Source organism: Grammomys surdaster, unplaced genomic scaffold (genome assembly GCF_004785775.1).
Source record: "Grammomys surdaster isolate TR1022 unplaced genomic scaffold, NIH_TR_1.0 958, whole genome shotgun sequence".
Classification (NCBI taxonomy): domain Eukaryota; kingdom Metazoa; phylum Chordata; class Mammalia; order Rodentia; family Muridae; genus Grammomys; species Grammomys surdaster.
In genome coordinates, this window is record NW_021605377.1 from 11,280,556 (window position 1) to 11,295,740 (window position 15,185).

Sequence of the window (15,185 nt, forward strand, 5' to 3'; positions counted from 1 at the left end):
AGTCAATAGGCACTTTTCAAATGTTGGCACTAGGCACATCACTTCATTTAAAATGTTTGGCAGTGAGAAAGCAGATTGTCATAATATTGGCCCTACATCATAAAGGAATAACTCTTCATTATAGATTTTATATAACTCTTTTATGGTCCTTAATTGTTGCACTGCAGATTATAAGTAGGCAAACAGTATGAAGCACAATGTTCAATGGTTAGAACTGGAATTTTAATGCACTGAAAAGTCTACACATATGGGTTTTACATGAATAACATCTCTATTATCCTGATACATGAGGGCATTACAAAGTATAAAAAGTAAATGCTAAAAATATTGCACCATGTTTTACATTGATTAATGTTAATTCTATTAATTGTGTTAGATATCTGGAAAGTACTCTTTTTCTTAATTTTCTCTTAATTATATTTGCAGGTTTCCATTTAATTCTAATTGTTGGTGGTCTGTTATTTGTGCCTTAGAGGCAATAAGAATTCAATATCATTGATGTTAGATGTTTAATAAAGTGTATATTAATTTCTTCTGACTTTTGGATTTTTCTTACTAAATTCCCATGAGCAACTAATTATTTATGGTATTTTGAAAGTGTGGAAATGAGTTCTCAGCAAGGTACTCTGAAGAGGAATGAAAGGAAATAATCATTTTATTGTGTTATCTTGGATTAAGCTACAGCTTGCACAGACAAAATAATTTGGAGAGCTATCTTCAGACACTACTAGTAAATATAATTATTTTTATTTTCTCTTCCCTTGAACTTTATGATTTTCCTGAAACTTCAAACTGTAGAAAATAGTTTCTATTCTAGCTTTGTGTTGTTTGTTTTATTTTTATATTGCTGTTTGGTTTTGATTGTTTGTTTGTGGCTACTTCTCCACTGAGGGGTATATAAGACCCTCACAAATATTTTATTTATCGTCTGTCACATTATCCTGTTAAGATAAAAAAAATCATTTTTATTACCATTTATCACAATAATGACTACCATCATTATCTTTCGGTCTGTTCATATTTTTAGACACAGAAACCATAGTGTTAATCACTCTTAATTTCCAGGATTCTTCTCATTAGTGGACATAAGAAACAAATAAAGGATATTCTCAAGTAAAGAGTGTACAAATGTATGACATGAAAGTCTGGGGCAAACACAGTAAGGGTTAAGTTAAGGTAAGGTAAGTTAAGGTAACCAGGTAAGTTAAGTATAATCTGCAAATATAAGTGCAATCTAAAAAATAATCTCTTACATTTTGAAATTACAATTCAATCACATGATTTTACCTTCCCTTTCATCCCTCCAGTTTCTCGTATCACCACCTGCTCTTTCTCAAATTAATGCTATATTTTTTCCTTGACTGATTTACACACACACACACACACACAAACACACACACTCATACACTCATACACACACACCACAACAATGACACTTTTACAAAAAAAACCTAGACTACAGTAGGTACACACTAAACCTCAGTATACTGGAATAAAAGACAGGAAGAAAGCTGGAGAGATGGCTCAGTGGTTGAAACCACTTCCTGTCCTTACAGAGAACCTTCTTTGTCTCCAGGCATAAATATGGCAGATCACATTCACCTAAAACTCCAGTTCCAGGGGATCTGATGCTCTCTTCTGATCTCCTTATGAACTAGGCATATACATGGAGCACATTAGTACATACAGGCTTAATGCTCACACACATAAATTGAAAATGTTTTTGAAGAGAAATATAACTGCTGAGATCCATGTAAACCAGAGAAAACCACCATACCTACTTATGAAGACTGTGTGCAGAAAGGTGGTACTTCCTATGGTCTCCATTTCAGAAGGAGAAAGAAATTTGTTTCCCAGTCTAGGCACTCAGTTTTTGTTTTGCTTTTTTTTGTTTTGTTTTTGTTTTCTGTTTTTGTTATTTTAACCTGGCTACCGATTTTCAAATTTGTTTGACTTTACAATAACAAAAGTATTTATAAGAATATTTTCAGTCTCTGTCTTAACAACAACATTTTAGGAAAACCACATTCAGTTCATCAGTTCATACAAGCAAAAAGCAATCACGATATTGTGTTATTAATCATCATAGATTCAGATAGATCCAGATGGATGCATTAAAATTAGGCATTTGATTGTAATCGCCATTATTGAAGTGAATCAGAACATCAGTAATACCAGGTTAATACATTAGACATAATATCTGAGTATATTTCAGCCAGGCACAATGTTACTACTTCCACCCAACAAGACATTCGTCAATCACTTGTTTCCTAGCTTTGACAAGAAGAAACTTGAAATTTGATGCAGCCAAGAACAGTGGCCATATGTTAGAGCCTCTTGAATTTGTAAAATGGAACTAAGCATTACCGTTAATACATTAATGATGTAGAAATTGCTGTGTATTGTAGTTCTCTACTGCTTCATTGAAATTCTTACAGGAGAGGGTGGTCCTGGGAAAGCAACTCAGTGAGAAGATATTCTGGAAACGATGCATTTTAATGTGTTCTTGGGAGTCTACATTTTAGTACAGGATGAGGAGTCCTTATAAGAAGCAATGTGGTGCCTCATATGTATCTAAAAAGAAATCATTTAAGTAGTCCATTTCTACTTCTATTGACCTGGTTTTTATTGCAGTCTCCTTTTGGCACCCCACTTAGCTGTTTGTGAAATTGCTAAATGGTGACCTTGGCACAGAAATCCTGACATTCTTTTAAGTGTTTAACCCTATTTTCTAACCCCAGCTCAATATGCCTAACGCTAACTCAATATGTCTAACCTCTCCATGGCCAGTGAGGCACTGAAAGTACAATAAAACTTAAAAACCATTAGTTCCATTCTAATTCTTATTAGCCTCCCTGGAGACTTCCAATTCCTCTTGAGTTTCTGGAGTTCCTGAAGAAATGCTAATAGAATATTAGCTCAGAGAGAGCAGACTGATCCTTTGGTAGATTGCTAAATGATGTCCCACTGCGTTTGTGCAGTCCAGGGTAATGTAGTTCATGACTGCTGTCTCAAGATGAAAAATCGTAAGTTATGCTTGGAATAAGTAAGAAGTGAGTCATATCCTTACCTCTCTCCTCCTTTCCTCTTTTTCTTATCTTTTTACAGTAAGAGTTCTTATGTACATTGAGTTAATGGCAGTAGTTTTATGGCTAGCATGTCAAATTAGTGAGTTAGTGAGTTCATTAATACTGGAGTTTTTTAAAAGTATCTCTGAAAGTTTCTCATGTCTAGAAGTAAAGGACTGTAGATTAAGATGATTTCTCCTTGGGGTTCAGATGGAGAAGCCCTCATGCTTGGAAATGGCTGTTCCCAGTAATTCATGGGGCACTTTTCTTGCAGAAGCAGCCCTTCAGTGGTTTTCTCCTGTGCTGTGACATTTGTGCTGTTTGTCTTTGTGTCTCAACGTTACCTGATTATAAATTCACCTCCCCGGCTTTTTTGTATGATCTCATCTTAACTACCACAAAAAAATAGTTTCTCAATACACATTTTCCTGAGTTTGCTAGTTTAGTGTTTCTTGGGACTATCAGTTCTCATATTTCTCCAATTCTGTGAGACAGCCCCCATGGAACTTTATTACTAGTCTGTCCCCATTGCACATGCTACGAGTGGGAAGGCTATCTTGGAATGTCAGCGTTTACCTTCATCTCTTTTCCAGTGAAGCCCAAGATTCACTGTTAAAAAGGAAGCGACACTGTGCTGGAGAGTGGCTTAGCAGTGAAACTTCCTTCTGTAATGGAGACTGGAGTTTGGTTCTCAGTACCTAACAACTGACAAAGACAAATAGGAACTAACCCCAGCTCCAGGGGCTCCAGCTCCCTCTACAGGACTCTGTTGGCACAAATTCCTATACATACACCTATACACATAAATAAATAAATCTGAAAAAAAGGGAAATATCATTTCACAAACTTGTCTACTGGAGTTACTTGTGTAAGAAATTAAACCTTAATTCACGTTATTGTTGATACTCAAAAATATAAATAAGCAAAACCAAAGATTAGTGTTGAAAATTTTGTGCTAAGATAGTTACAACATGTATTTTTGTCTTTTAACTATTACAAAATTCCTAGCTGTACTACATTGGCAAGAATTAAGACTTTAAAAGTGATGTTTCTGTATCAACTAAAAAAATTTTGTTCAGCTGTGCTTTAAATCTCAGAAGTTAGCTTCAGAGGCAAAGCTTTTGTTATTGAAAATAAGAATGGTAATCTATAGACCATCTCACTGAAAAGAATACTGTGACATTTCAGGCATATGTTCAAGTTCCAATTCCATAATGAGTTTATTTTGAGTCTATTTATATACAGTTCATTCAAAGGGCAAAATGAGAAGTTATACACAAATGGCAGGGGTCCAAACCTGATGTCAGTTAAGTGATGATTTTATGTGTAATACAACCCCCTGCTGGGATTTCTGAAGCTCTTTCTGGAATGCTATATAAAAACTCAGTGCTAAAACACAATGGAAAAACTCATTTTAAACTGACAGAATACAATTATCTCCAACAAGTATGAACTAGATAATGTTTTTTGTAGGGTGAAGGGCAAGAGACCTTGACCTCAATATGCTGATCTATAGAAGTACAGAAATCAGTCTGAGCTGCTCACCCTCTGACAAACCAGCTGGCTAAGTGGTGTTACTGTGTCATGTGGTAAAATATCAGGGGTGACCTTCTGTCACCAACGGTGTCCTGTATCTTAAAAGTCCCTCAGGACATGCTCGCGTGCTCCTAAGCATCATTGATTCAAAAACTGTCAAGGTCTTCTTGGGGTCTGCAACCAATTTGTCCTCTTGACACTTTTAAAAAATGCATGCTTTTGAGCTCATTCAACAATACCTGTTGTTTCTGACATAATCCAAAAGGCTTGGTGAGGTCAAATGATCCTGCTTCATGTCATAACCACAGTGGACTCACCTTTGATCATTCAGTGCAGTTTTCTGGGTATTTCCTATGTGAAGATTTTTTTCTAGTGGATTTAGCAGTGATACAAAAGATTACTGGTCCCTACCCTCATTACATTCTCAGCCAAGTGCCTAAAACAGACTAAAACAATCACAAAGGTAACTATTGTAATTGTACATTATTATGAGTGTTTTTAATAAAAGATAAATACAATGAATCATAAATCTTTCTGTATCCTATCTCACCAACCTTTCCCAAGGCACTTGGATCACTTGAAAGGCCTCCCTCCCACCTGACTTATAGTTTCAATTATGTTTTGCACCCAACATATAATACTGCCTCCGCAGTAGCTCTTCAGTTCTGAATATATCTCCTTCCTTTGCTTGTTGGCATAATTTGCTTGGTCTCTCTGAAGTGTTAACTACTACTGTTGAGGATGTGTTGATTTTATGCTAATAATGGCAAACAGCTCTGTTCCCAGAAGAGATGAATTTGTCAACATAATCTTTTAATCCTCTTTCATCTCAATGCTAAGTACAATGTTGATTTAAAAGTCCTGAGAACAAGAACTATACATGATATAACTTTACCTTCTTAACAGCACTGAGCTGAATACTTGCTGTATTGTTAACTAATGGGTTTGCTGAGTGAGAAAGGGGTATTGAATACTTTATTATGTATAAAAATAATGGCTCAAGAAAATACAAAACTAACAAGTTTATAAAGGAAAATATTTGGGTTTCTTTCTTTTAGAGTAATTCAGTGAACTTTGACATTTACATAAATCATTGGATGCTTTTAGACACTTCAAATTTTTAATTGAAACCCAGTGTTAGGGCTATGGTGACAGCTCAGTGCATAAGACTGTTTGCTGTGCAAGCAGGAAGAGTTGAGTTTGAGTACCCACCACCCATGTAAGAGCTAGGCATGGTCTACCTATAACGCCTTTGCTACAAGGTAGAGAGAAACTGATTCCAGGAATTTGCTGGCTAGTCAGCTTAAACACTATTAATGATGCTCTGCTATGCTTGCAGAGTCCTCTGAGAGGCTTCATCCAGCAGCTGATGGAAACAGATATGTAGACCCACAGCCAAACAGTAGGCAGAGCTCCATGAGTCTTGTGGAAGAGTGGGAGGAAGAGTTGGAGTCAGAGGAGTCAAAGATACTACAAGAAGAGTTACAAAGTCAACAAACCTGCACCTATGGGGCTCAAACAGACTGAGCCACCAACCAAAGAACAATGAGGGGCTGGGTCTAGGCTTCCTACATGTATGTAGTAGATGTTCTCTATGGTCCTTGTGGATGCCCTTGCAAATAGTTCAGAGGTTGACTCGATTCCATTGCTTGCCTTTAGATCTGTTTCCCATAGCTGGGCTGCTTTGTATGTTCCCAGTGAGTGAGGATGGACATGGTCTTGCTGCAACTAGATATATGAGAGTGGGTTGATATCCATGGGACATGAGAAGGGTTTCCCTTCTCAGAGGCAAGGAAAAGGGAGAATGGGGGAGGGAGTTGCAAAGGTGGGACAGGGAGGAGAGGAGGGAGGGGATGCAATCAGGATGTAAAGTGAATAAATAAATAAATTAAGGAAAAAATGTGAGCTTTTTTTTCCATCAGGAGATTATTTCAAGAGTTAAAGTCGAAAATGATAAAGCAGGGCACTCTAAGTCCTATGACCTCTACTTGTGTATCTGCACATATGTGCACATGTATCCAATAAATAGTTCTATAGCTGTTAAGTACACATCTGAAAATGGTTAGATAAATAAAAATGTCACAAAGTCATAAAAAAAATCTAGGGAAACGTTAGACAAATAAAAGATGCAGAGCATGAGCCTTATTTCTTATGTAAATATTTTCGTCACTCAAAAGATAAATAACCACTTGTGTAATAGTCTCCTTCCCCTGAAGTTATGTAGGGATTTATTGCCAGACCTTCAGCGTTCTTGGTATACATTGCTCCAGACTCAAGAGGTACACATTGCTTGAGACTCAAGACTTTCCGCTGAGGATCATGTTCAATCACATAAGTATCTATAATCTTCTGACCATGTCCAATTCACAAGCTCTATTTAGTGTCTCAAGCAATCATCCAACATCGCTGTATGCATGGTTGAACTTGCTGACATTTTCATTTCACTATCAAATGGAGACGTTGGCATCATGTGTATTCATTACTTTCCTATTGCTGTGATAGAATACCGTGACCAAAGTTACTTATAGAAGAAAGGTTTATTTGGCTTCTGGACCTAGAAGATAAATAGGAACATGCCGTAGCATGAAAGCATGGTAACAAGCAGGTATGATAGCCACAGCTAGGAGCTGAGAACTTAGGTCTTGAACTGCTGGCAGGAAGCAGAGAGGAATAGAGACTGTCATGTGACATCCAAACCTCAAGGGCAGCCCCTGGTGACACAGTTCATCCTGCAAGGTCACAAGTTCTAAACCTTTCCAAACAGTGCTACCAACAGGGAACCAAGTTTTGAGTCTGTGAAGGACATGCATATTGAAACCATTACATCCTGATAATTCTCTCTACTTGCAGTAACTGTCACCTTTCACATATTCGGGTCTTCTTTTCTTCTGTTTAGTCCAATCTGACTCATGCAGAGCCCAGAATTTCTTGTTACTGTGTGAGGTAAATATAAGCAGTAACCTTGAGTGCATAAAAAAGGAGTCATTACCAGTCAGCTGTGTACTGGCCAGTCTTTCAGTAGTTCCTATGAGGGGAACAAATTTGGACTAGAAATGCAAACCTAAATCCTCTTTTTCTTATAGGCTCCTCAGTAAATTTATCCAGATAATCAGTAGTGCTTTTCAGCCTTCATCTTTCTTCCAGTATGGACCTTTCTCTCAGGCTCAGTGTGTTTTGTCCTCTTGACTCTCTTTGTCTCTGACTCTGAGAATCCAGTTCTAGACTGCATTTTCTTTGACCTTGGTATCTAGGAGATGTGACTTGTGGCTGTGCTTTGATTTCTGGTGGTGTGGTGTGTTCTCTTGCTTCTTATACGGTTGGTGACAGATTTGTCTCCTTTATTTATCATTTTTTTTTAATGGGTTCTGGTGCTTTGGGATAATTAGTATTGTTAAGTAAGGTTGTATCTTGGGACTTGTGAAATCTGAAAGTTACTATTGTATATATTAAAATCTTATCATATTTTACAGCAAACCAATTAATATTTTTTTATGTAGAAGTATTTGAGTTTAAAGGTGCAAAATCTCCTTCTGGCTTCCAGCAAAACTCCATCAATGATTACTAATTATAGTAAAAGGCAGAATGAAACTATAGCACTAGTTAGACTTTAAATTCAAATGAAAACAAAAAAAAATGTCTCTAGATTACCTAGGGGACTTTCCTAAATGTCTGCAGGTAGTTGAAACTGAACATGTGCAAAGGAGAAATGGCTCGAATTTATTAATATGCCTTTTTATTTTACCTTTCAGAGTACAAGACCATTGTCTCTGTTAGCCTGAGGCAGTGGTAGGCCTAGGGTAGATTAGAATTTGTTACAGAAGGGATGCGCAGAGAAAGCTCCAACACATTGAATATCAGAAGGGAATAAAGAAGTAAACTGGAAGAAAGGTTTTGTGGGGTTGAAGATAACACTGACAGTTTACTTTTATACTGATAAATCAGGTTATTAGCTGTTCTGAAAACATTGTCTTACTTTTATATTTCCCATATTTGCAAAGAAACAACTTATGTTGGAGCAATCACTTCAGGACCTGCCCATAATTGATGGAATATTACCCCATTCCCCACAAAGCCTCCAGAAGAGAATTTTAGGAAGAAAATGCAGAAACAAAGGAGAGTACACTCATTGCCATGTGGGCATATGTTTTCCAATAGGTTTTGTCTCAGAGGAGAGGTTTGTAGGAAGAGAATGTTAGCAAAACTTGATGTTGCATGTAGATATCAGAGGTGGACATCAGACGTAGACTTCAGATGTCGGTATCAAACATGGACATCAGATGCGGGCTTCAGATGTAGATGTTGAATGTGGACAAGTGATGTGGACGTCAGATGTAGACCCTTATATGGTTCTTCAGGAGGAGGAGGAGAGGGAGGAGGAGGAGGATTATTCCAGAGACTCTCTGCAAACAACTGGTGTGGTATTACTGTAAGGGGAAAGAACTTGTGTAGCCTATTAAGGTTAAAAAAAGAAAAAGGTCATGGTATGTACTCACTGATAAGTGGATATTAGCCATAAAGTAGATGATTTCCATAATACATACTCCACAGACCTAAAAGAAGTTAAACAAGAAAGAAGGTCCAAGCAAGGATGTTTGAATGTCACTTAGCAGGGAAAATGAAATAGTCATAGGAGGCAGGTGGATAGAGGAAACTGAGAGGAAGGGATGCGAATGAGAGAGTCAGGATCAGGTGTGGGGATGGGGAGAGACAGGAGAGTGGACCAGAGAGCCAGGAGAATGTATGGAAATCTGCAGGTGCCAAGGGTTGGGGTGTGGGAAATCTTTAGGAAGCCCCAGAAACCCGGGGTGGAGGAGGCTCCCAGTAGTCAATGCACATAGTAGGTATATGAAAGCAGAAGAGGTGACCTCCTGTACCCAGGCAGGACTCCTGGTGGAGGGGTAAGGATACCAAATCACCCACAAAACTTTAGACCCCAAATCTGTCCTGTCTAAAAAAACTCAGGATAAAAGATAGAGCAGAGACTAAAGGAATGGCCAACCAATAATTGCCCAACTGGGACCCATCCCATGGGCAGGCATGAATCCTTGACATTATTGATGATATTCTGTTATGCTTGCAGACAGGAGTCTAGCATAGCTGTCCTCTGAGAGGCTCCACCCAGCAGCTGACTGAAACATGTGTGGTTATTCTAACCTCATTGCATAAAAAGAAGACCCTGATAGTTAAAAAAACAAATCACTGGGTATTATTATGTATTAAATTATACAAAAACTTCTCAGTGCTATGCAAAACTCTTTCCAAAATATTACAATTTATGTTTTTAATCTGCCTTTTATCACTACAAATAATCATTGAATAGTCAGTGTGATGTACTTTTGAGTAAGATGTTACAGCCTTCAAACTCATACTCTTTAAGTTAATGCTGATGCTTCTCCCTAGGGTACCATTTCTGTTCTGTTATTCACTATTTCTTGAATTCAGGGTGCTGATCCTTTGGAATGTATACTGTGGGGATTTGGGGATATTTGCAAAATAAAACCCACAATGTGAATATGGTAGTGGAAACAGGATCTCATTGATAGAGAAGGAGAACAAGTTCTAACAGAAATGAGATTAGTGCCTTGGGGGATAAAGGAGAACAACACTGGAAAAGTCTGTAACAGACTGAAGATATAATGAAATTATGAAGATGTTTTTTAAGACCCTTGGAGAGGACTCATGACTGCTAAAAATGTGAGAACATGCATTAAAATAGAACTCAGCTAAAATTTCCCATAAACAAGAAATCACTTAGCGTGGTTGGACCAGCAGAGGTCCCTCTCTCTAATGTCTTTCAGAGCACCCAGTTACTCTCAAGTTGACAACTTATTTTTCTTTGATTATTACTGCTATATACATATATTTGTATATTTCTGTATATATATATGCATATGTGACTTACTGAGTCCACTTTTGTCAGTGATGTATATACAATTAAAAATCTGACCATTCAACATTGCTTAACCGAGGGTAACTTCATATTTCACATGCTTTAATGGGGTGAATTCTCTTTTACTAAGCAGTCATTAGTTCTTCACTAGAAGTGAGACCTTAGGAAGACTCTTTTTCTTTCCAGGTTAATATATCCATTTATATTGCCATTTGCAGTCTTCTTTATTTAGCTACTATTGTAGGGACTAGTTCACAGAATTCTTCCTAGTATTTGGAATCTTACACTCTTTCCCTTCCTACTTCTGTGCTGCTCTTTTAGGCATAGATGCAGGAGCTATAATATAGATGTATTTGTTGAGGATGAGCCACCATCTCCTGTTGGCTGCATTGTTTCCAGTTGTGATTATCTGTGATGGTCTTCATTTGGTACAAAATGAGGATCCTTTGATGAGGCGAGGTAGCTACACTACCCAGCAAAGTTGACTTGTGCAGGACATTTGTCTTTTTTATAATAATCATTCTAACTTGCGAAATGCTATTTCTAAGTAGTTTTTATTGTATATTTCCCAGATGATTAGTAATGACCATTTTCTCATTTTCTCCTTAAGCCGTTGATTACATTAAATGCATCCTTTGGTGTGCTATTTGTATTTGTGCTACTTGGTGTATTATAGCTTAAGTGACTTAGAGGATTGGAGATCTATCAGATGATGGACAGCCTGATGCAACCCTCTGATATGAAACAAGCTTAGGATTTCATAGGGAAAGGGAGAGAGCAAAGTGCTAGCTTATGTCTCTCAGGTTTTGTTTTGACACTTGCAAAACTTACAGCTGAAGGTTGTTATTGGTTTCACCCTATAGTTTGGGATTGTTGATGCAGTTTCTTCTTGATAACTGTCAAAAGAATAGTTTCTGAGAACAGCTTTTGGAAGTTTCTTTGTCAGTTGGTCAAACTTTATAAGGTATAGAAATAGAAAACAATAAAGAGACAGAGAAAGCGAAAGCTTCTTTTTTAAAAATCTCTTTTAGCTTTAACAATAGTGACAGAAGTTCAAAGTTGATATGTGAAAGAATGTCTACTCCCACTTTAATAAATCATAAACTCATAAACTCATAAACCATAAATAAAATAAAATAAAATCTTATTGCAGTAAAAGAGAAAATTGTTTTATTGCTTGGAATCCATTTAAAAGAGAGCATTACATTTCTTTTAAAAAATATTTATTAATTATTTTTATGTGTATACATGTCTGTGCCTTTGCTTGCCTGAGTTTATGTGCATGTAGTGCCTGAAGACATTGGAAGAGGGCGTCAGAATCCCTGAAACAAGAGCTATAAATGTTTGTGATTTGGCAAAGGGGTACTGGTACTGAACACAGGTCTTCTGCAGTAGCAGTGAGTACTTTTAACTGTTGTGCCACTCCTTCAACACTTTCCTTCTTTATTTGAGAAAAATAAAACCAATCAATCAACCAACCAACCAACCAACCAACCAACCAACCAACCAACCTACCCACTTACCCACTCACCCACTCACCCACTCCTCCACCAACCAACCAACCAATCAACCAACCAACCAACCAACCAATCAACCAACCAATCAACCAACTAACCAACCAACTACCAACCAACAAATAAAAACTAATCCTTCATTGTGGGAGTAGAGTGGAGTACAGGAACACAAGTATCTGTTAAAAGAAAGTTTTCATTGTTCCACTCTTGTGTTTAATATTCAGATCTAGATGACATCTATCAGAAGAGCAAGTAAGGAGAAACAGCACCATGAGACTAAAGAAGAGATAAAATCTGGCCCAGGCTCTAAACAATATCTAAATGAGAAATGAGATTATATCTTTTTCTTTTTGGGGGGTAGGTTCCTTGTTATTCCCTTCTCTGAATTGTATGTAAGCACATAACCTTTATTTATGTTACAGTATAATATTTTAGGGTAACTGTTATGAGAAGGCTAGTTCCCCCTTATCCAGTCTGTTCTGCTTGGTATACTCATATTATTTCCACAGACCATGCCATCTTCCCATTGTATCTGGTTTCCTTATGAGTTGTGGAATCATGAGGAGCAGATCTGTGCTTTCCCACTTACCCAGGCAACAGGTCATAACAGATGTATTGCATAGGTCACTGCTATTCAACCAGCCTTCTCCTGGTCATGAACATGGGCCTAGAACCTAGAGCAGAAAACATGTTCTCATGTGACCAGATGGTTTATAGTTTCTATTTTTCTCTTCTTTTTTATTGAATATTCTATTTATTTACATTTCAAATGTTATCCCCTTTCCCAGGTTTTCCTCTGCAAAGACCCTATACCATCCCCACTCCCCCTGCTTCTATGAGGGTGCTCCCCCACCCACCTACTCACTCCAACTTCACCACCTTGGCATTCCCCTACACTGGGACATTGAGCCTTCACAGGACCAAGAGCCTCTCCTACCATTGATGCCAGATAATGGCTCATTAGTTAGGAGTACCAGCTGCTCTTCTAGAGGCACTAGGATTGATTACCAGCACCCATATTGTGGCTCACCATTGCCTATAACTCCAGTTCCAAGGAATTGTATAGTTTTGATTTTAACTTATTCTCTAAAGAACAGTGTTTAATGTGTTGTGTATTATAGGGGGTGGTTCTGATGCTAAGGTCTTGTTCCCCAGTTGATTCTTGATCTATCAGTAAAGTTGCCAGAGGGTAATTGTTGGATAGAAGAAAAGAGGCAGGGCTTCTGGGTCCCCTAAGCAGGAGACAAAGTGAACCAACAAAGAAAGGGAGATTTTGCCATGTTTCAGAGGGAGAAAAGGCTAACAGCCATGTGAGATCTAGGGTGGAGTGGCCATTGGCCACTTCTCCAGCTGGGTCTTGGGTAGTCACTAAAGCTGAGGGCCATTTTAGGGTGTTGAGTTGGGATTAAATGTAAAGGAACAACTAAAGTTGAGGGCAAATTTAAGGTGCTGAGCTAAAAGTGTTGATAAGGGCACTCTAGCTGAAGGAGATCAGAAGCAGCCAGCAATTGACCCAAGAAGACAGGTTTAAAATAAGTGTGTGTGTGTGTGTGTGTGTGTGTGTGTGTGTTTCATCCACAGATCCTGGGCAGGGCTGGTAGTGCAGTCCTCCCTGAGATTAAATCAGAGTAGCAAAAACTACATGCTATACTATATAGATTGATAAAATGTATCATTTGAGTATTTTTAAATATCCTTCTTATTGTTGTTCTTTTAGTCATTTTCTTTTTGGGTTTGGGGGTTGGGTGTCTCCCTATGTAGCTCCAGATGTCTCAGTATTTCAAGCACTATGATGAGGGGAATGCATCACTATGATCAGTGCACTGCATTCTAGTTCTACTTGTGTTTGTGTCAGAGCCTGTGCTTGCATCTCTCTTTTGCCTACTGCACTTGAACACAAATTATAGCTTCTTTCTTACTTAGTCATTTATTGTTTGGATTCACTAGCATATGAAAGGAAATAAATGTTATTTTCCTTGCACTAGCAAGGAAATAAATGTTATTTTTAAAAATATTTTTCTTACTTGTGTTTAATGTCAATGAATGCTTTGCTTCATGCATGTCTGTGTACTACATGTGATCCAAACACCCAGAAGTCAGGAAAGGCCTTCATATGCCCAGAGACTGGAGTTAAAGATAGCTGTAAGTTTCCATTTGTACTGGAAATTAAACTTGGGTCCTCTGGATGAGCAGTCAATACCCTTAACCATTGATTTGTCTCTTCAGCCCCAAACAAAAACTAATATTCTTAAATTGAATTATAGCCTGAAGTATTTCTAATTTGTTTCTGTGCACAAAGTGTATTAGCTTTTTATCTTTCTGTAATGGTTAAAATATTCTTATTGTTAGTACAATGTCTCCTTCTTGTACTAGTCTTCAAGACTTTGTGCCATTTTAAGCATATAATGACAATTCCAGAAATATTTTCTAAATCATTAACTTTGATTTCCCAGGTGTATAAATTATTTTTGAGTAGTTATGGTCTGAACACTGCATATTTTGACTTATTTGGCATATGGGTATGTCTGACAGATGATTTGAAGTGTCTTATAATTATGAAATATGATCGTTTATGGAGACAGGTGTACATATGGTGCACCTTCTGAAATCAAATAAAATGTGCTTGAGTCTAGCATCTGTGTGGAATGCATCCATCACAGCAGGACTGGGGAATGATTTGAAGCTTCTTTTTCTTTTAGTAGAAATAGCCTTTCTCATGACTTTTCTACAAAGGTTTACCCGGTCAGAAACACACTGTTATAAATTCGGTTATATTTCATAATCCCTAGTGTCCTATTTGTTACTGGTGTATTACAAGATTAAGATATGTATTGTGTTTGAGCATAGGCTGAGCTGTTAGAGCAACATCAGACATGTAGACTTGAAGCCTTTTTATTTCTTTTACAAAAGGCATCGAGAAGTGGATTGTCCAGGCTTGTTGAGCGGCTCTGGTTTTTTGTGTCATCCACTGGTGCCCTTATACCACTAACCTCTTCTAGGGTATTGTTTGCAAGTTAACTCATCCAACAATGGAGAAGATGCCTAAGATAGCATGCTTGCTTTTAAGGAAACAAGCTACAAGCCACTCAGATAACTTCCTGTCACATGCGACTTTCCATGGTTAGCTACACACACACACACACACACACACACACACACACACACACACACACACAC